Source organism: Chlorocebus sabaeus, chromosome 1 (genome assembly GCF_047675955.1).
Source record: "Chlorocebus sabaeus isolate Y175 chromosome 1, mChlSab1.0.hap1, whole genome shotgun sequence".
Classification (NCBI taxonomy): domain Eukaryota; kingdom Metazoa; phylum Chordata; class Mammalia; order Primates; family Cercopithecidae; genus Chlorocebus; species Chlorocebus sabaeus.
Genome location: NC_132904.1, coordinates 116,014,710 through 116,037,305, shown reverse-complemented (window position 1 = coordinate 116,037,305; position 22,596 = coordinate 116,014,710). Strand labels below are relative to the sequence as shown.

At 54.6% G+C, this 22,596-nt stretch overlaps 1 pseudogene; it reads left to right on the top strand.

The window, feature by feature from the left end:
* The window catches only part of LOC103248641 (spliceosome RNA helicase DDX39B-like), a 36,109-nt pseudogene extending 15,731 nt beyond the window's left edge, over window positions 1-20,378 (top strand).
* Window positions 20,379-22,596: the final 2,218 nt, after the last annotated feature.

Genomic DNA, 22,596 nt, shown 5'->3' with positions numbered 1-22,596 from the left:
TAGTAATCAGCAAAGCCTGGCAAAGGTGCCCCAGCTCTGCCTCCAGGTCTGGTTGGTACTGTTTACAGCCCACTATCTGTTCCCTGTTATACACAGCCCCAGAAAGTCATCCATGTACACACGCACTTACACACACACACATATCTACACACACTCCTGCTCCGGTCTGTGCACTGCCACTCTCACATAAGCATGAGTGTGCGCACACACACACACAGCCTTCCCTAACCAGCCACCCCTAAACTAGGTCAGGCCCTCTAGCCAAAATGAGGAGGAACGGAACAGATGGAGGGATGCAGCGTCTCAGCAACAAAGTTCCAGAAGAGGGCTTAGCGGAGAGATGGGAGAGGGACTGGGGGGGGGTGTCCTGTGCCCAGGAAGAGTGGGCAGACCTGGGGAGACAGCAGATGCTTTCTGCAGGGAACCCTGGGTGTGCGTCTGACATTGGAACAGGCTGGACTCAGGCAGCCCTGTGGCACCTTTAGGGATGGCTCAGAGAGGTGGGACCCGGTGGTGATTGGAGGGTTGGCTCCAGGGAAGGTTTACAGACCTCCTCTGAGCCTCCGTTCCTCCATCTGTGAAATGGGGGGATGCTGAGAGTCAATCACCTGCCTCTGCTCCCACCCCACCAATCACAGCCCACACAGCTGGGCACGAATTCTACTGAGCATTGTTCTCTGGGCTTCACATGAATGACATCATTGATCCTCAAGCCCACCCTAGGAGGTGGGTGCGGTGCTACAATCAGCCCCATTTCCAAGCAGAGAATTAAGGCACAGCATTTGCTGAAGGTCAGAGTGAGCCAGGTTGAGAAGCCAGGCAGTGGGCCCTGAGGCCTGGGCCCCTCTCACTATCCCTACCCACCACCCTACCCCTCTCCTCACAGCACCGAGGCTCAGTGAGGGCAGCAGGCATTGGGGTTCACAGTATAGGGAGAAGAAACCCCAAAAGGCCTCTTGTCCAGAAGCATCTACCCAACCAGCTTCCCCCAGGCCTTTAAAATGAATGTAGGCGCTATCTCCAGAGGGTCACTCTTAAAAGACAATCGATACCTAAGAAGGCTTTCGCCTGCGATCTCTTCAACAGAGATTAGTCATTAGGGTGGTTAGTTAGAAGGTTGACTTTGATTTTAGACAGAGGCATAGACAGAAATGTGGCCTGGAAAAAGAGCTCAGAACCATTCAGGAAGCAGAGAAGGGCAAGCTGCCAGGGACAGTTGATGGGGGAGGGCCGAGTGGGGTAAGGTTGGGAGCGCTGGGTGTCAGTTGCGGGGATGTGGTAGGGTGCAACACAGCCATTTTCCCACTGTTTTTCTGCAACACAATTCTGTTTTTCATACATTTTCCCTGAAAGTGAAATACTAATTGGAGAGGAGAGAGCGGCTGTGGCTAAGATGGAGACGGGGTGGAGGTAACAAAACCCTAATCACTCCAGCCCTCATTACCCTCCCGCCTATGGCATCCCTAGGGCCTTGGGGCCCCCAGAAACCTAGTTTGCAAACCACAAGTCTACTATAAAGAGTAGTGGCCCTGGAGTCAGAGTCTGGGACCCACTTACTGTGTGACGTTGAGCTGGTCCCTTCCCCTCTCTGGGCTTAAGCAATCTTACCTGTAAGTTCTCTAAGGGGTCTCTCCTGACTATGACACTCTAGTTAAGTGGGGAGAGAAGAAAAGGAGGTTGGCCAGGAGTGGCCTTTACTGCCGAGTGAGGAGCTGCGTTGAGCCAGGCAGCCCATGACAGCCACGGACACACCACCCTGTCTGGCCTGACTCTGTGGCCACACCTCCCTTACCCCTGAGTCCTGACCTCAGCATCACACAGGCCTGCATGGTGCAGGCCTGCACCAGATGACAGACGGCAAAAGAGGATGAAGTCTGGTTCCTGGAGTCCTGATCCAAGGGTGCTCCTGATCTTGACCTCTCCCAAAGTCTCCCCGCATCCTTCTGGTCTCTTACTCCTGCACTTCCACACGGAGAGACCATGGGGCTTGGTGGGCTGCTATCAAGAGGTTGGAGTCAGCAGCCAGAGCTAGAGCCCAGTCCCCATCGCCTAGTTGTGGCTTTGCAGGCTATTAGGAAACATCACATTTGCTGCCCTTAGTAACCCTGTGGGGCCAGGAGGGCAGAGAGGGTTCCTTCCCAGGTATAGCTGGGATGTGAGTCTCAGTGGGATAAAGCGACTTAGCCAAGGCCACACAGCTTAACCCTGGTAGAGCCATAACTAGAACCAGGCCTTCCCCATGGTGTGACTCCTGCAAGGCGGGATTCCCAGCCTGCGAACCTGTCAGCACCAGGGACAGCCTGGGAAGGGAGATGCCCAGACTTCCTTTTGGGGACGTGGTAGAGTGTGTACAGAGCCCAGTTAACAATAGAGGCTCCCTCCAAAGAGCTCATGGGTCAGGGCAGGAGGGCAGCCAAGGCCACTTCTACCTCTCCTTGCACCTGCTAAGGAAAAGTGGAAGGGGCCTTGGCTCTTCCTTGGGCATGCAGCACTGTGGTGTCCACTTGGAAGAGTGATGTTTGGCACCTGGCAAGCAAGCCAACAGAAAGACGGAGCCATGGCTGCAAGAGTGCCAGCAGGACCTAGACACCAACTTGGCAAGGCCGGGAACAGAGCAGTCAGCTCCAAGACAGAAGGCTCTCGACCTTGGGTAGAGGAATAACTGGAACCCCATATAGAAGCAAACTCAGACAGAAGCCCCCAGCCGTGGCCCAGGGCCAGCCCACCTACCCCTCATGCTGCAGGGCTACAGGGAAGGAAAGGTGTTTCTGAAGTCTGCATGGGAGCCCCGGATATAGGATCTGGGGCAAGGCCTTGAAGGAGGAAGGTGACAGGGTAAGGACGCTGAGCTGTCAGAGCCAAGGGGCAGGGCATGCAGCGGAGACTGGGTGTTGGCAGAAGGTCTGGGAAGCAGGCATTGTCCCCCATCCGAGCCTGCCCTCTTATCTGATGCGTCTTCCGCAGGCCTGGGCAGACTTCGGGGTTGGGGGGGCACCGCAAGCCCCTATCTGCCACTGGAGAGGTCCTCAGCAACCCCGCCTGTGTCCTCCCCAGCCCATTCCTCCTGCTCACCCACTGATTCCATTATTCACTGAGTGAAGAACTGGGCATTGGAGTGCATCTCTCCGCTCAGCAGCTCCCTGCACCTGTCCCCACCCCCTAGTTTGGGGTGGAGGGAAAACGCTGGCGGGGTCCGTGCGGTGTTAATTAGAGTATTGATCCTGGCTGCAGCCCTTGCAGTCGCCCGCCTGGGCATCCATCAATGCCAGGTGGGGAGGCCAGAAACTGGCCTCAGGGCTGGGCCCGGGGCCTTGGTCCAGACTGGCGTGTACCCCGGGCTGCTCTCTAGGGTGGGAGTAGGGGCAGGCCAGGGTCAGCCCCTGGTGGTCAGAGGTGTACCCACTTCTAATCCCACATCTCTTGCTCCTTTGCTCTATGGCCCATTGATCCATCGCTGCCTGTATCTGGCCATATGGGCTGATAGCTGTGCCTGTCATTTATTAAAAACCTCCAGCAGGCTAGGATGGCTCAGCGTTTTAAATTCTCACAGCAATCCATTGAGGTTCTCGTTAGCACTCCAATTTTCCACACACAGAAACTGAGGCTCACAGAAGTCAAGTGAGGTCAGGCTGCTGGTTAGGGTTGTGTCCAGGTTCACACGCCACTTTTCCGCCAGTCACACCACTCCCCTAGCAAAGGAGCAGTGATGTGAGTTGAGCTGCTAAGTGCCAGGGACACTTTCTCTCACTGAACACACATATTTATCTTGTGATGCAGAGGCTCATTATCCTCGTGTTACAGATGACAACATTTCAGTAACTCGTCTGCAGGTTGTACAGCTAGGAAGAGGCAGGACTGGGATTCAAACCCTTATCTGTGGGACTCCGGACCCAGACCCCTTGTGTTTACATGGCAATTGCCAGTTCAAGAGCAGTTTTCATTTTCTCTTCACACTCACCCTGACAGAGAACTGGTTTTTTTGTTTGTTTGTTTTTGTTTTTGACTTTTGAGACGGAGTCTCACTCTGTCGCCAGACTGGAGTGCAATGGCACCATCTTGGCTCACTTGAACTCCCGGGTTCAAGCAATTCTTTCGCCTCAGCTTCCTGAGTAACTGAGACTACAGACGCCACCCACCACACCTGGCTAATTTGTGTATTTTTAGTAGACATGGGGTTTCACCATGTTGGCCAGGCTGGTCTCGAACTCCTGACCTCAGACATTTTGCCTGCCTCGGGCTCCCAAAGTACTGGGATTATAGGCATGAGCCACTGTGCCTGGCAGAGAACTGGTATTTTTATGCCCATTTGTAAAATGGGGAAACTGAGGCATGTATAATTAAGTAGCTGACGATGGCAGAACTGGAACTCCTGGGAATATCTGCTGACTCCTGATGTTCTTATGCCAAACACAACCCCCAGTGGCCTCTCCTTAGACTAAACTGCTGCCTCCCCTCTGCCTGCTGCTCTGAACCTTGTCTGCCCTTCATCGAGCCCCTGAAATCTACCTTCCTCCTCCTCCTCCAGGAAGCCCTTCTGGACTTGGCATAGCAGAGGGGCAGCTTCCCTCAGCCTCTCTGCTCGTCTCTGGAGCACAAACCAAGGGTGGTACTGGGGCATCTTTCTTTCTATGGATTCAGTTCCTCTCCAGAAGAGAATTAAATGTGCTCAGTTCCATTCCAGAGCCTTCACTCTGGACCTTCTCCCTGCAGGAATACCTTGCCCTCTCCCTCTGCAAGCCTCCCCTCTCCTACCTGAATTCCCTGCTCAAACAATCTTCCTCCAGGAATCCACCTAACCCCATCACTCATGTAATGGCCCACCACTGAGCTCAGGGGCTTTGGCAGTTTGCTTCTCTCAGAACCTCAGTTTCCCCACCTGTCACACCCACGCACCTCATTAGAATCACCCAGAAGCTTTGTGAGCCATTCAAACACCCAGGTGCCCCTACTGAGATTCTTACCCAGAGGATCTGGAACACCCCTAGATACCTCAACTGCTCCCAGCTCCACCTTCTCCCACTTTTAGCTCTCACCGTGGAAGCTAGGTGGGAAAACAGGCGCCACCATCCCCACACCAGCCCTTGAGTGAGTGCTGGTGATGGTGTTAAGGCTGGAAAACAGCTATGATTGCAGATTGATCAGTTATACACTGAGCTGGTTGCCGAGAAGAGAGAAGCAAGTTGTCAATACTGTATTACCCATGGGATGCAAAGCCTCTCCCTTGGGCTACCGAGGAGAGAGGGAGATGCCTCTGTACTGCCCAAGGTGCTTTTGCAGCATCTTAGGGGAGAGTGTGGATGGGAACACAAGGCGTAGCCCCAGCCTCTGCCTCCCCAGCCCTGGACTTCTTTGTTCCTCCTTCCTCCTCCAGAACCAACTTGGAGCTCAATGTGGAACAGAAGAACTAAAATAGCACATAATTTAGAAATTTACTTTCATTTGATTTATAATTGTATAGTTTGACATGGATCTGGGAGCAAAGAACAGGCCATTTGCCATCATTGTACTTCATGCGGGCGTGTGTTGGCATTTCTCTAGTGCTACCAGGGCTGGTGAGCTCCAAGGTGTGGTTTTTCCGTCATTAGAACATTTAGGGTAGAGTCTACAACTCTACACTGAGCCCACGTGCTCTGAGGGTCTTCCCTTTCCAGCCCACCCCTGCATGAGGCTGTGCAGTGAGAGGAGAGGACGGCCACATGGGCGCCGGGGCCACTAGCACTGTGCTGCCTGGCCCTGGGGGGAGCAGAGACCCCAGCTCTGTGCCCCAGTCTCACGTTCCGTTCGGGGTCTCTAGCTGACCCACACTCAGGCTTCAGGCTGGGCCTGCTGCACTGTAACTCTAGCCCACACCCAGCCACATGAACCTCCCATTGGGTCCCTACAGCTCAGCCACACAGGGGCCCACAGGCAGACTCACAACTGAACCACGGGTAGCCAGGTAACTGGATTTACAAGCCACAGTAGCTCATCGTCGGGGTTGGTGGTGCCTACAGGGTCTCCCCCTCTGGTCTCCTCTGCTTCCACTTCAGCTGTGGTCATAAGCATTAGAGCCAGGTTGGAATTTGGACCCTGGCTCTCAGTAAGCTACTTCATCACCTTAAAATGCAGTTCCTCCTCTGGAAAGTGGAGACAAAAATACTTACTCGTAACAGTGCCATGAGAGCTAAACCCCAAGCCCAGGGCTCACACATGACACGCTCAATTAGTGGTGGCTCTTAGGTCATTCACAAGGCAGGCGCCAGCTCCACCTATGCCATCAAGGAACACCTTTCAGATACGCAAGCACCTGCAGAGCCAGGCCAAACTGTCAGTCTTACTCATCAAGAGGGACTTCCTTGTTCCAATTATCTGTCCCAGACCTTCCTCTTTGGATACAAAAGCAGTGTCTCCTGCTCTTAGGGGAAATGCTGGCTGCTCTCCAAGGTCACATTATCACGGCAGACCACTTCCCAGTGAGCCCAGCATTCAAGCAGGAGCTACCACAGATGGATACATTAAGGATTGCCACATACCCTGACAAGGAGATTTTTTTTTTTTTTTTTTTTTTTTTTTTTTTTTTTTTTTGAGACGGAGTCTCACTCTGTCACCGAGGCTGGAGTGCAGTGGCTTGATCTCAGCTCACTGCAAGCTCCGCCTCCCAGGTTCACGCCATTCTCCTGCCTCAGCCTCCTGAGTAGCTGGGACTACAGGCGCCCGCCACCACGCCCAGCTAATTTTTTAATATTTTTAGTAGAGACGGGGTTTCACTGTGTTAACCGGGATGGTCTCGATCTCCTGACCTCGTGATCCGCCCGTCTCGGCCTCCCAAAGTGCTGGGATTACAGGCATGATCCACCGCGCCCAGCCTACAAGGAGATCTTTTTAAGTAAAAGAAATGGCCACAGCTGTTCATTGTGTGACCATCCACTGATCACCCTCATGCACCAGGCACAGTGTCCGGCAATACCTGCAAACAGAGGCTCAGAAAGGTCAGGCGAGGTGAGGCTTCCGGTCAGAGTTGTGGCCAGATCCACATGCCACTTTTCCATGAGCCACACCGCTCCCCTAGCAAAGGAGCGGTTACATGAATTGAGCAGGGCTAACTCACATCAGTGCTGTTGTGTGAAGCACTGATGTGAGTTAGCCTGCTCTCGGGGTGCCTGGACACACGGGAGAGAGCCAGGCAAGAGTGACTAGAGAACCATCCAATGCACCACGGGTGCCAGACCTCTGAGTGAGGAAAGACTTCCCAGAGGAGGGATTGCTTGAGCTGAGTTTTGAAGGATGAGGAGGGGTTCCCTGGGCAGCCACAGGAAGGAAGTGTTCTGGGCCGAGACCACTGCTAATGCAGAGGCTCCTGTGGCCCCATTACAGAGAGTCACGCTAGGTTCTATCATTGAATTCACCGAACTCATATACTATGAATAGATACTCACGGTAGATTGAGCATCTATTATGTGCCAGCTCCCAGACTGGGCACTGAGAGGCTGAGGGCAATGGTGCTGGGCACTGGAGAGACAGGTGGAATTATCATGGCCCCTACACCTGGGGAAGATTAGACAGGCATCTGGCAGGCACCCACACCCATAGATAGAGATATGAACAGAGTACAGAGGGAAAGAGGGACAGGAGAGGATGGTTTGGACAAGGACGAGGCAGGAGGATGGGGACTTGGGAAAGCTTCAGGGAGAGAATGTGGCTCACCTGAGCCTTAAAGGAAGATGTGACTGTGGGAGGTCCCAGGAGCAATGGGTAATGCCAGGGAGTTCAGAAAACACAGGATGCAAGACCCACATACTTGATTCAGATAGCTGATGACATCGGGCGACCCAATGTCAGTCAGTCTCCGGGGGATATCAATGACTCACATGAATCATATAAATCAGAAAGAGTTTAATAAGGGACGTTTTATAAATGTGTTGGCAGGGTGTATGTGGAAGCAGAGCTGTTAACACCTCAAGGTCTGAAGGAAGGGAGTGGTTACCAGAACCCAGAAAGAGAGGCCACCACATGAGTAGCACTGACCTCCAGTCAATGGACCTGGCCAGCCTGAGGTGACCACAGGAGAGGGAGATGGGGGAAGAAATGCCTTGACTTCTCCTCCAATCTTTGGATCCCGTGCTGGGGCTTCCCATTGACAGAACCCAGTGGGAATCCAGAGACACAGGGTCTGGTGGACTCAGTCCGAGCAGATCAGCTCCCTAGGGCAGAGACCAGGGACAGAGGATGGCAGTGATCTGAGGGCTAACAGAAGCTCCCTGGCTCCTGTAACATTCCTGACTCCGAGGTTCTTCCTCTGAAAGTGGGACAGCATGATTGCAGTCCTAAGACCTTCCCAGTGTTCATGAAAGGATCATGTGAGATACAAATGGCCGAAGGCTTTGCACGAAAATAATCTGTGCTCCTTACAGCAGGCCTGCGAGGCATCCTTCAGTGCCTTCAGTCGGTCCTTTTAGAATTCATAAGGGAGATAATTTTACAGATGAGAAAACTCAAGTTCAAAGAAATGTAGTCGCCTCTCTATATTACTTAACTCCTTACTTTGCAAGAGACAGAAACCCAAGTCAAACTGGCTTCAGCAAGAAGAAAAAAGTAATTGACTCCTGTAAGTGAACAGTCAAGGAAAAAAATATGGTTTTATTGTTTCAGGCATGGTTGTATCTAGGCATTCATTCGATCAAGGTTACTGAGTATCTGTTTTCTCCATTGCTTCGCCCTGCTGTCCTGTGCTGACTTTATTCTCAGGAAGAGTCTTCCTGAGTGGTGAAAAAGCAGCTTCAGGTATATTTCCACCAGCTTAGCAATGCCAGGGGAAAGAGAGCCCCTCCCCAGATTCCCAACAAATGTCCTAAAGCTGACTTCCCTGACTCTGGACCAATCCGCATGGCCAGGCAATGAAAGCTCTCATTGGCCAGGCTGTGTCAAGCGCCTCCCCTGCTCCCTGGAGCAGGAAGGTAGAGCCAACAAGACTGAGAAAAGGCTAGGACAGGATGGGAAAAAGGACAGCCAGAGAGCTGACTTCCCGAAGGGAAGATGGCTGTGTGGCCAGAAACAGAGAGGGGAACGGAGCTGTCCACTGGGCTCCCCAGGTATGCTTGCGGGCAGCCCGTGCCAGGTCCAGCCTGACTGTCCGACTCCCAAGTTGTGTGTGTTCGGTGGGGGGAGGTTTATTTGTGTATTTTGGACTTCTAGAAACTGCATCCTATGTCAGTGGGGTGCGATAAAAAGGCAGGCGCATAGACGGGGCATGCATACAGGGTGGGGATGGCAGGAGTAATTAGGAAGGCAGGGCCCGCTCTGAAGTGTTCTGAGTTCTCAGACAAGGAGTCTGGGGGCTGGGGCGAGCAGTGCTCAGGTCGACCTGGCTGGTCCCAGCCCCTCCATCTCAGGCTGACAGCCTCAGGATCAGGAGCTTGGAGGCTGATCTCTCCAGGTGCCTACCGTGCTGAGTCCTCCTGCCACGTGTGTGACCCATAGCCCCCAGCTCCTCCCTCCTCTGCTTCCCCTCCACCTACTTAGAGCCTGATGTATACAAAGCACCGGGAGCACTTTGATTTCTTTTTGTTCCCACTTGAAGGCCTCCTCCCCCTCCTCCCCCTCCTCCCCCTCCTCACAAAAGCATGGTGTGTGTGCATGTGTGTGCGTGTGCACATGATGGCATGAGGCCCAGGAGTCCCTTTTTCTCTGGGGCTTTGACGTCCCCATCAGGAGACAAGGGCTGCAGGCAGTGCAGAGAGGAGCCTTTAAGGCTCTTGGCTCCCCAGTCTCTCTCTCGCTTTATTTACCACCCTTCCGAGGCGCAGGGAGGATCTAAGGAGAGGATGGGGAATGGGATTTAATGCCAAAGCACTTCAGGTTCAGAGAGAGACAAGATTAGAAAAGGAGGGAGAAACGAAAGGGGAGGGGAAGAGGGAGGAGAGGGGAGGATGAGGGCAGGGACAGAGAGGCAGGGATGATGGCTAAGAAACAGAGGGAAAGGCAGCGACAGAGGTGGGGGAAGACAGGCGGGTTCAGAGACAGGCGGGAGAGACAAACACAGCACTGCCCAGGCCAAGCCCAACAGGAAGCTTGGGGGTGGCCTCTATGGCCAGCAGCCAGGCAGAGGGAGAGGACACAGGGAACCACTGGATCTGGAGACCCAGGAGGAACAGGGCCATGGGGCTTCAAGCAATGAGTGTGTCTTGGCCTGAACTGGGGAGACAGATGTGCCCCAGCCTCTCTGGCATTGCATTCCTCTTCCCCAGAGGGCTGAGTTCCAGCACATGGAGTGTAAATGGACATGACAGGGCCCCTGCCCCTGTGGGCTCTTGTCTCCTTCCCAGCTGGTGTGCTGCATGCCCCTGCCAGCCTCCGCAGTGCCTTCCTCCAAGGGGGTCAGCACTCATGGCTCATCTTGGAGCCCTTCCGGCCCCACCCCACAACCCAGCCAGATCCACAGCCAGAGACTGGATGCCAGCATTAGAGCAATGATGGGGTGTGGAGCTGGAAGTCCTTCCTGACCTGCCAGGCCCAGGAGCCCCGCCCTGTCATGGGAAAGTGGCCAATGGCAGGTATGGATGAACCTTCCACTGAGTCTCAGAGCCTACAGAGGTTTGTCTGAGGTCCCTGGAAGCTGTCCAACTCAAGGTGCTGCTTCCCAGTTACCCCTGTGATCCCCAGACCATGGGGGACTCACTGTTCCAGAGATGCCTTGGTGCCTCACTGCCCTGGTACCCTCACCTGCTCATCTGATGGGGCCCAGAGGCCTGTTTGAATTGGGACCACTGGAGTTCCCCAGTGCTTCCCTCTCTCCCCTGCCTCCACTCCCCAGCCTCTGCTCTGGCTAAGGGCAGCTAGACTTCCACCATTGATGTGTTGCAGAATATGGATTGTTATGACATCCCAAGGAAGGCCCTGGACCAGAAGCTGGGAAGAAATAGATGGGCAGGCAGCCTCTCTGAGCCTCAGAGCTCATCAGGGGAGGTAGGTATTTTATATTCAGCCCCGCGCTGTCCTGTGACTCACTGTTCCAGAGGGGCCTCCCTCCCCCTCCATCTCTGCATTTCTAGAGTCCGATGCTCCATGAATTTTGCATCAGGTTCAGAGGTAGGAGGTATACTGCTGACACTGCCAAGCCTGCTTTCATTGTGCTGAGGTATGTGTGTGTGCATGTGTGCGCTTGTGTGCATGCCGTACATGTGCACACTAACACATGCCTGACCCTGCAGACGCTCTTGCACACTGACCCCAACACCCTGACTCACTTGCATCCACGGGCCTGTGCCTTCCTAATGCCCAATCACAATCTCACCATGCCCATTGCAAAGTCAGGCACCCATCCTCACACCCTCACTGGCACACACGTGCACACCAGCCTGTGGTCACACTCAGATACCAGTCGCACACTCCCAGATCCACCCGCAGCAGCCAAGGACCCTTCTGATGACGTTCCTCATCTCACTCAGAGCAAATCCACATCTGGGCAGACAGTCCCACACCCACGTTCCAACACACACCCCACCTGACCTGCCAAGCACACTCAGACATTCCCAGCCTCACAGCCGGTGACTCACCATCCTGCACTGAATGTGCGCGGCAATGCTCACACTGCCTTTTCTCAGTACTCATTTACATGCCCTTTAAAAAGCTATATGTTTTACTGCTTACAAAGCGCTCTTATGCAGATTATCTTATTTATTCCTCTCCATAGCCCTGAGAAGTGGCATTTTGATTATTATCATTTACTGCGAGGAAAGGAAAGCTCAAAGCAGCCGGGGGCCCTTTCCGGGGTCCCATGGGTTGTATGAACCAAGATGGGCCAGGATGCCTGTCTGTGTGGCTTCGAATATTCTGCTTATCCTCATGGCTGGTCGCTGGCCTACACAGCACCTTTGTGGCAACTGGAAAGAGGCGCTCTCTTCAGGTCAACACAGCCCTGTGCCGTGTGCCCTACTTGGCAACCAGAGCACAGGCTCAATCTCAGACCTCACTCAGCCCTTGGCTGTGCCCATGGGCACATGCACCTATAGAGCACACACAGCCGCTCTACTCTACCCAGACACCTGCTGACGGGTCCCTGCCCTCCTCAGCACCTCCCTCTCTTTCCCTGTACACTAGGCGTGGCAGGGTCCTGTCCTAAACCACCTCTGAGACACAGCCCCTCACTTGACTTTGACCGAGAAGCCCTGACCCTGGACCCAAGATGCTTGGGAAGCCCCTCTTCCTGGGGCCTGGAAGGAAAGCCCCACGGGCAGCTCTAAGCCAGACAGAGAAACTTGGGGTGAGCTCTCTTGGGGGCCTCAGTCTCCCACACCCACCCGGCTCCCTGTTCCTCTTCCCTACACAGTGCCAATGTTGGAGCACGGAGGCCACCTGACCTCCCTTGAAGAGCCCCCTCCACTTCCACTCCCTCCTTCTTTCCGGGAGCTTTCTGGGGCTCCGCATGCTGTTTGGTAAATAAATCGAGGGCAGCGGGAATAATATACCTGTCAAACAGCAGCCAGCTTCCAATTTCTGCTGTCAGGCCCGCCCAGCCGTGCCACTCCAAACCCACTGACACGCTGCCACAAGCAATACATTTTCCGAGGCCCCCAAGGGCGGGGAGGGCTGGGCTCACCAGGAGATTCCCAACTAGTTGGTGTTGCTGCAAGGCAGACCCGAAGAAGAACTGCCCAATGGAAGAGCTAGTAGGAGAAGAGCTGTGGCAAGGCTTGGGTGAGGGGTTGGAAAAGGGGGTGAGTTTCTGGGCTGCCTTGGAGGGCAGTAGAGGCAGAGGCAGAGGAGTAGGTGAAATGACCCTCTGACCCTCTCTGCACAGGAGGGAGTCAGAGGTCATTGAACCCCGTCACCATGGAAGTAGCTTCCCAATACTGGTCCTTCCTAATAAGTGGGCAATCGTATTTTGAGGTAAAATCCTGAAACCTGAGGTCAGAAAGGAGCAGGGGTCACTAATTCCAGCCCTCCTCCCCTAGCCAAGCTGCGCTTTCATAGCCACAGGTGTTCAGGGCTTAGCCAGTGTTAAAAATCTTCCAGGAACAGCTCCATCCAGCTCAGCACGAGGAGCTCTCTAGCCAGGGAGCCCTTGCTCCAGTCTGACCCTGACACTGGAGCTCAGACCGTCTGCTCTGTACTGACCTTGGGGCCACCGGAACAGGGCAGCACTGAGTCTTCCCTTTGCCGGCCGCCTGCCACCCCACACACTCTCCCCACTCAGCGTCCCGGCCTTCTCATCCCTCAGGTGGAAAAGCCACACCTCTCTCCTCATGGCTCCCCACAGCCTCCAAGTCATGTCTATGAGCTCCCCAAGCCCTTGTGCCCCTAATCAACTGCTCAGCTGTGGACCTGGTGGATGCAAGTGAGTCAGGGTGCGGGCCTCCCCGCACGTCCCTAATGCCTCTGAGGGCTGGAAGAACCCTGGGAGCAGAACACACCCATTCCCATGGGGGTTCCAAGCAAGGCCTTTCACTGCCAGTTGCCCCACACCAGGTCAATTCAGGAAGGAGAGGCCCTTGAATTTGCAGCTGGAGGCTGGGGATAAGAAGCAGAGATGGCCCAGGCAGACATTCTTCCTGTAGCTTCTCTCCCTAACTATAAGAACCAGGGGCCCGGGCCCTCCTAGCTAAGGGGTGATGTGGTGCACAGAATAGAATGCAGGAGGCCAAAACAAAGCTAGAGCCTCTTCTCTGGGAGAATTTTGTTGTTGATTCAAGGATGAGAGGACTTTCTCAGAGCGGTAGGGCCTGGCCCCCAAAAGCACAAGCCACTACGCCGTGTCCCAGGCTCAACGCCCACTCCAAACCAGTGCCAAGCCATTTCCTCCATTTTCTTCAAGCACTGGCACACATTTTTACCCCCAGAAAATGTTCCCTCCAAATTTCAGCCCCTCCGCATAGACAATTAGAGGTGGAAGGGAGCCTGGAGCTCCTCTCATCTGATTCCTCATTTTTACAGGGGGAGGAAATGGAGGTTAAAGAGGGTTCAAGACCCAGAGAGAACCATGGTGAGTGATTTCCAGCAAACCATGTATCTTTCTGAGCCTCGGTTTCCTTAGCTGGAAAATGAGGGGAGAATCCCTATCTGTGTCATAGGGTCAATAGAAGATATACTTCATGAGGGCAAGGATTTTTTCCTTTTTTACTACTGCTGTACTCCCAGGACCAAGCTTGAAAGTAGGTATTTGTAATAGTAAGTCTGTCTCAGTGAATGAATGTGAAGCACTTAGTAGGTGCTTATTATATGGTAGCCCCTGTTATTCAAAATCCTAGGGAGCTAGCAAGAAACCCCGGCCTTCTGACTCCGGGTGCCAGCACACTTTCTTCACCCCTTCTCTGCCCCACCCGCATGACTTCTCACATCCCACACTGCAGCCCCAACCTTCTTTTTTATTTTGTTGTTGTTGTTATTATTATTATTATTATTATTATTATTATTATTTGAGATGGAATCTCATTCTGTCACCCAGGCTGGAGTGCAGTGGCACAATCTTGGCTCACTGCAACTTCCGTCTCCCGGGTTCAAGTGATTCTCCCACCTCAGCCTCCCGAGTAGCTGGGATTACAGGTACACACCACCACACCGGCTAATTTTTGTATTTTTGTAGAGATGGGGTTTCACCGTGTTGGCCAGGCTGATCTTGAACTCCTGACCTCAATATCTGCCCACCTCAGCCTCCCAAAGTGCTGGGATTACAGGCATGAGCCACCACGCCTGGCCAGCCCCAACCTTTCCTTAGGGAACTGGAAACAGGGCAGAAGAGAGGGAATCTCTCCATGAAGAAGGGGCCAGGCCTGAGCGCTCCTTGTCACCACCCACTGAGGAGCCGACAGAGCAAGGGGGACCTAGCACATTTGTTTCCATGTCATGCAGAGGAACCAAAATAAACACAAACAAATTTGGCAACACAAGCTCAGGGTGGGCCAGCCCCCCTCTGCCCTCCCTGCTGAGCCACTGCTGTTTGCTCATAGAGATGAAGCTGAGTAACTCTCAGCCACCCACTGAGCTGGGAAGCTGGCCCAGCCCAGCCTCCAGCGCAGCCACAGGAGATGGGGGAGAAGGAGACTCACACTCTTGCTCCTAGTCCTGGGGTCTCAGTGCCTTCTGAGGGAAAAGCCTTCCTGGGCCGTGGTGTGTGGGATTCAGTTCAGCTCCACAGGAGGCCTCCTGTCCCCTCAGTTGGCTGTATGCAGAGGTTATGGAGTATTAGTAGGAGGGGAGGGGAGCAGGGACACGGGAGGCTGGGTAAAGGGCCCTCCTGATTGGTGACTGGGGTTGCATGAGATACCTTCTCGGGTCCATCCTGGCTCTGGAGGTACAATCAAGCAAGGGGGACCCCACACAACCCTCACTCAGTCCAGACCAGAGAAAGGGATGGAAAGGGCAGGGGCCCCCGTCCAGCCTCCATGTCAGCCACTTCTCGCATCCAGGGTCTCCACACCAAGATGCCCTCAAGCTGTTTCCGTTTCTCTCTTTCTCTCTCTCATTCACTCACACTCACCCTCACACACAGTGAGCAGCAGGGTCCTCACAGCAGGAAGCTGGTCAAGGGTGCCCAGACAGTGAGTGGGGCAGGCGTCAGGGCAGCAGCCTGCACTGCTGGAGCTCCGTGTGTCCCTCCCGCCCCACCCATCCTGCCTAGTGAGGGATGTGCAGACTCTCTGGCTGTCAGAGGACAGAAGGGTCTGGACAGGACCAGACAGGGAGCCTCAACCACTGCAGCACCCCAAGGGATGCTTCCATCCAACTTGGAAGCATGCCTGTCCTCGCCCCAGCCCCTGCCCGCATGTGCACACACACAAGGCCCAGGAAGAGGAGGATCTGGATTAGCCAAACAAAAAGCTCGAGCTTGAAATGAAAGCCAGAAGGGCCCTGAGCCGGGCTTTGCTGGATGCACTTTCTGTCGTGCACAAAAAGACTCTTAACTGCAGCCCTGATCCTCACCAATTCCTGGCACCCTGCCTAAGCACCGCCTCCTCCCAGAAGCCTCCCCAGAGTTCGTCCAGGCACCATCCTCTTTAGGGGGCATATCTGCCGCACCATATATGGTTGTAGAATTGGGTATTAACATTTTCTTTAGTCTTCAAGTGAGATTTGAACACACACAATACACACATACACAAACACAAGAATAGATGCAGATAGGCACTTGTGTGTGTGTTTGTGTGCATGTGTGCACGCCCCCCACTGCATGCACACACAGTGCTGGGCATCTGCCTTCATGTTCCAGCTTCAGTCTGATGCCATCATTCTGCTGTCCCGTCGGCATCTGTGTGATGGTACTAGCTTATGGGGTGACCGAGTGTGGCCTCCCTCAGTCATTTCCTGGTGTCCCCACAGAAACTCCTGGGACAGTGCACGGCTAAGGACACTGGTGTTGTGATCAGATGGACCTGGTTTGACTCTTGCCCCAAATGGTGTCAGGCAAGCCCCTCCCTGCCTCTGTGCCTGGGCTCCGGGTCAGCTTCCCTTGCAGTGTCACTGTGAGAATTAAACAAAAACATGGTACCCAGCAGGCGTTCTCTAACAGCATTTCCATTACTGTCCCTTCATAAAAGATTAGACAGATGATGTAGATGAGGACAGATTTCAGCTCAGAAAGCCAGGAGCCTTTTCAAAGTGTCCAGGCTCTCCGGCAATGTCATCTTCTAATGCAGGGCAGGGCAGGGGGAGCCCAGGCAAACTCTGTCTTGCAGGGGCTGGGGACACACCCAGGATGGTAACAGCCCCCACACTAGCTTATCTAGTTCCCACAGAGAGCCCCTCCTCCTGCACAGTTCCAACAAGCCCCCAGCTGCCTCAACCTCCCAAATGCACACCTGTGGCCTGTGGGACATTTAGTGTGGCCACCAGGAATGAGTAGAGGGGGCTGGAAGGGTTTGTGGCTAGAAAGAGGGGACAGCCCTGATGGCAAGTGTCAGTGCCCCTCAGAGTCATGGCAACCCCGGCCTGTGCACACACAGCTGCCATCAGCAAAAGCAAATCTGGGCCAGGCCAACCTGAGACTCCCAGCCAGCCCCAGCCTCCCGGGTTCCTGAGCAGTCTTGCTGCACACACACAGCACCCACATGTGTGACAAGACCGGAAGCCGTGGAATCTAGGACTACTGAGCTGGAGACCGTGGCAGGCCTTTGGGGGTCTGTGCATACCCACAGATAGGAGGCCAAAGTGCCAGTGTGCACACACACCCATATCCACACATGCACTGTAAGCCTCTGGATAGGGAGGGGTCTGTCGCCTTTATCAGATTGCAAAAGGATCCATGATCCCCAAAAGCTCAAAGCTGCTGTCCTACATTTTAAGTTCATGTTTCGGTTGAGGCAAGTAGAGGCCCAGAAAGGTCACCTCTCAGTCCAATTCCCCGGAGAGAGCCCTGAACCCTCAGCTAGGGATCCAGAGAGGACCAGAGGGGCCTGCCTCATGGACCCGTGCACGCTGAGCTGCTATCTGCTTCTGTCTCCCTTCCTGGGGTGGCAGCTCACCCCCTCCTCTTCCTACCTGCCCCCTCCACTCCTCCAGTACAGACGAGAAGCTCCCTGATCAGCCATCGTCCCACGACCTTCGTGAAGGACAGAGGAGAGGAGAGAAGTGCTCTTGGTGAGACTTCCACCCTGCCAGCCGCCAGGCACCCAGAGCAGGGCCAAGAGGCGGGCAGGTGCGTGGGCGGTGGTGCCCCCTACACGCCAGCCTCTACAGCCCTCCCGGGCTTCCCTGCCTGCCTTCGAGTGTGATGAGTTTATCTCCATGGGACAGAGAGGTGCATTTGACGGCAGAGATGGCTCGGGCTGAACTCCTCTGTACGCAGGCTCCCGGGGGAAGGGATGAGAGAGATGGTATCGCCTCTGTCTGTCAGTCAGTCAGGAAGTGAGTCTTCCTGCGTGCCCTCCCAATGCCGCCATGAGCTCAGCCCGCCCGCCTCGGCAACTGAAGGAGCTGTCAACATCCCACAGACCCCAGGTGCAGGAGCCCTGGGGACATGAGGAGATGAGAAATAACTCACCCAACCAGCCCCCAAGTGAAAGGAAAAAAAAGAAACCAAGCAGAGCTCGCCACTCTGCTTCCTCATCCTGATGCTGGGGCAGATCTCTGAAGTTTGGGAAGAAGCAGCAGTTTGAGGGTGGAGAATACACCTGGCAGAGCAGGGACACAGGGGGACCATTTCTGTGGGCACCCCAGGGGACCTCACCTCCAGGGCCCATGTCATCACCCCTGCCCATGTTGGCTCTCGCCCTGCAGGGTCTGCCTGCTCCTTCCCTGGGAACTGCCTGCCCCTGGCTCCACCCTGCCCAGGCAGCCAACATCTGGGGGTCACAGTCTCTCTGCAGTCTGGGGTCCAGGGTCCCTCTTCTGGATAAAGGAGACATGGCCAAGGAGTGGGGAGAGTCGGGGACGAAGGCCAGCACATGGGGCAGCCCCCCTCATCTCCCTGGCTGTGTACCTAGAACTCCAAGACTCAGCTGTATGTTAGTGATTCAGGGGAGGAGGCTGAGAGGCCATCTGGGCCTCTTTGGATGGGGAAACCAGAATCAGAGACAGGAGTGGCCAGACTTGTGATCTTTGCCCCACTCAGAGGGGAGAGAAGGCCTTGCTAAGGGGTCACCACTGCAGCCAGTCATGAGTCATCAGATGCGAAAGCCATGGAGTGTCCCGGCTGCCACGTTCAGCAAAGGTGCCCGGAGGAGAAAGTATCTTCTCTGCCCTTTGTTCCCCGTCTCCCATCTCACCCCAGGCAGAGGCCCTGGCTCCTCCTCTCTGTGTCTATCTTCAGCCCACCCAGTGAGGATGGTGGGGAGTGCTCTATGCAGGGTGCTGACCAGAGGCCCAGGCAGCTTCCCCTGGGGCACTCCAGGCCCCAGTAGGCCCCCGCATCCTCCCAGCATCCCCCTATTTGATGTGTGCTGTGATGTGAGATGTCAAATGTCTGTGAGTCTGTTTCCTCATCTGTGAAATGGAGATGCCATGATCTCCTGGGAGCATCATTATAAGAATTCGAGATTGTGAAGAACCCGGCACATCCAGACATGCGTTTCATGGTTATTACTATTGTTGTTAATGTTGTAACTCTCTGTGTGGGGAGAGTCACATATGTGGGGATCCAGGGCTGCAGGGATAAAACCCCCTAAGAGCACATGGGATGCAGTCTTCACTCCAAGTCAGCTCCCATTAGTACTGGGTCTGTGCTTCTGCCCAACTTCCCCAAGCCAGGCCCGGCGTGAAGCACAGAAAATCTACCTGGCTCTGGACTGTGGGGATGGGGAGAGTGTGAGAACTGGGCTGGCCCCTAGGAGTACTTTCCATTCTTCCTGGTCTAAGCCATGGAACACAAGGCCAAGAGGGACCTCAGAAACCAGAAGCCACCCGGTCCCATGCCACCCTCCCCATTCGACAGAGGAGGAAACTGAGGTCCAGAGAGGAACAATGTTTTGTCCCGGGTCACCCAGCAGGCTGAGAACAGAACTCCTGGCTCCTGGTCCAGTGCTCTGTCCACTACCCAGAGCTGGCGGCCCTCCTGACCCCAGCCCAGGGCACACAGTCACCACCTCACTCACTGCTTGGGGAACCCGGGATTTTCCCAATCCGGAAGACCGCCTGTTCAGGAAAGGTGCCTCTGGGAGAAGACAGAGTGAATGGGGATATACAGCAAGACGACACAGGCATCTCCACCCACAAGGCACAGTAGGGGTGGGCTCCTCCTCCTCCATCCCCCAGAACCACCCCCAGTACAGCATAACTGCAATCCCAGCTCACCCCTCGCAGGAGCCATTACCAGGGGGTGAAGGTGGCAGGGGAGCCCAGGGGCAGCAGATGCCCTGTGAGTGTCAGGGGCTCCAGGATGGGTAAGGTACTTATGCTGGGAGGGGGCAGGGGATGCGGAGAACACAAACCCTGAGGCAGGCGCCCTGAGAAGGTACCTACAAATGGAAAAACTCTGTCCAAGTCTATTTAGGCTACTAGAACAAAAACACCACCAACTAGGTGGCTTATAACCCACAGAAACGCATCTCTCACAGTCCTACAGGCTGGGAAGTCCGAAACCCAGGCAGCAGCAGATGCAGTGTCTGGCAAGGGCGCATTTCTTGGTTCATAGACAGCTGTCTTTTCACTGCATTCTCACACGGCAGAGAAAAGGAAGGATCCCTTCGGGGTCCCTTTACAAAGGCACTAATCCCGTCCATGGGTTCCACCCTCATGACGTGATCACCCCACAAAGGAGCTGCCTCCTGATGTCTCACATGGAAGTTTAGGGTTTCACCACGATAATCTGGGGGGCTGCAAACTTTGAGAGCACAACAGGGCCTCAGAGGCCAGGCATGTGTTACCATCTTCAGAAAGGCTCTGCATCTTCCTCTTGTAGCCCTGGCCCATTCCCCAACTGCCCCAGAAAGGAGGGGGGCCCCAGAGGAGCATCTGAGGCGCCCATGTCATAGGGCAGGGCCCTGCTACAGCCAAAGTCGGGTCAGGAACCCCAAACAGGCCACCCAAACTCTTCAGGGCAGCCCTAGAAAATAGCTCCATGCTCCCTCCCAGAGGGAAATGGTCCAAGCCCCCAGCCCACCCCTTAAGGGGCTGCTGAGGGCATCAGAACTCAGGCGTGGCTGTGACCCACCCCACACACCTCCAGGGAGCCTGGTGTGAGGTGGGTTCTGGTTCTGCTTCTACCACTGCCTCCCAGTGTGGCCCAGTCACCCCTCTGGCTCTTAGTTTGGATCAAATAAGTGACTTTCAAACTTTTTTATAGAAGTGAAACTCTTATTTTGTTAAACCAAGATGATTGTATCTATTTCTTAGCCATAACAAATTACCACGAACAAGGTGGCTTGCAACAACAGAAATGTATTCTTTCAGAGTTCTTGGGGCCAGAAGTCCAAAATTAGGGTGTCAGCAGGCCTGCACCCCCTCCCAAGGCTCTAGGGGAGACTCTTTCCTCTTCTGTTCCGGTTCCCGGGGCTGCAGGCGTTGCTGGGCTTGCAGGCTGCAGACCTATCTTCACACAGCCTTCCCCACCTCTCCCCCATGTGTCTCTCACAAGACAGTTGTCATTGGATTTAGGGTCCTCCCGGATAATCCAGGCTGATTCCATATCCAGATCCTTGATTTCATCACATCCTCAAAGATCCTTTCTACAAATAAGGCCACATCACTCACAGGTTCTTTGATTAGGATATGGATACACCTTTTGGGGGGCCACCTGTTCAAACCACTACAACGATCTTAGTCAAAGCCCTGTTCTGTTGTTCAATGTGCTAAGCAATGGAGTTTGAAATGAGTGAAAGCCAGAGCATTATTCCTGCCTCTTCCCCTCTCCCGTGCCCTGCCCTCCCTCCTCCTTTCCCACCTTGGGGCCTCTCCAAGGAAACATCAGACACCCAGGTCCCCTCTTCCACTGGCCCGTGCTTGGCATCATGGAGAACCCCGCTTCTAGGGGCCTCATGGGAGGTGGCCCTACTCTCCACACAGGCTCCCAGATGCCCCAGAGAGCCAGAATCAAGCTCCCCACTGCAGTCTCAGGGCCTCCAGCCAACCCTGGCCACCTCACAGTCGCTCTGCACCCACTCCCTGCACGCTGCCCGCTCTCCGCCAGAGCTGAGGGAGCTTCCTGTCCGATGCTGGAATTCCAGACACTGTGGCTTCTGTTTCTAGGGTAGCAGGGGGTGTGGGGAGTTGTGAAGGGGTAACGTCCAGGCACAGGAGGGTTGGGCCTGTGACAGAAACATGGCTGGCAAAGGTGGGTGTGAGATGTGGGGGGCAGGGGATATTGGGGGTCCCTGGTAGTATCTGTGTGAGGGGTAGGGAATTCCCTCACCCCTAGAGACAGAGGGCACAGGGCTGAGCTCACTGCTTCTCCTGTCAAGGCTCGAGTGGTTGTGTGACCTCAGAAGGGTCATTCCACCTTCCAGAACCTCACTTAATGATGATATCAACAACACCTTCCTCAAAGGATTGTGGGCGGACCCAATAAGATAAAGGCTGGAAAAAAAAAAAAAAAAAGGGTCTGGGGCCAGGCACGGTGGCTCACGCCTATAATCCCAGCACTTTGAAAGGCTGAGGCAGGTGGATCACCTAAAGTTAGGAGTTCAAGACCAGCCTGGCCAACATGGTGAAACCCCATCTCTACTGAAAAAACAAACATTAGCTGGACATGGTGGCATGCGCCTGTAATCCCAGATACTTGGGAGGCTGAGACAGCAGAATTGCTTGAACCAGGGAGGTGGAGCTTGCAGTGAGCTGAGATCTCGCCATTGGACTCCAGCCCGGGCAACAAGAGCGAAACTCCGTCTCAAAAAAAAAAAAAAAAAAAAAAATCTGTAAATCCATCTGGTACGGGGCAGGGAACAGGAATCAGGGATGAGCGGTTTACCTTTCCCACCACAGCTGACCTCTGAATGCACAATAAGGGTCCCAGAGCAGAGACCAGCAGAGATTGGGGACTCAGCATGGGAGGCTGCTGGACCCAAGCAGGACAAAGGAGCTGGCAGGGACTGGCAGGGGAGCGGTGGGGACGAGGACAGGCAGTGGTAGGGAGCCCTCTGCAAGGACAGAGAGCTGAGGTGCTCTCTTGTTGGTAGCTTGACCTCTACCCCAGTGGCTGGTGGGGGCTAGGGAGGGGCAGGGAGCCCTCTGCCCCTACTGTCATGCCCAGCACTG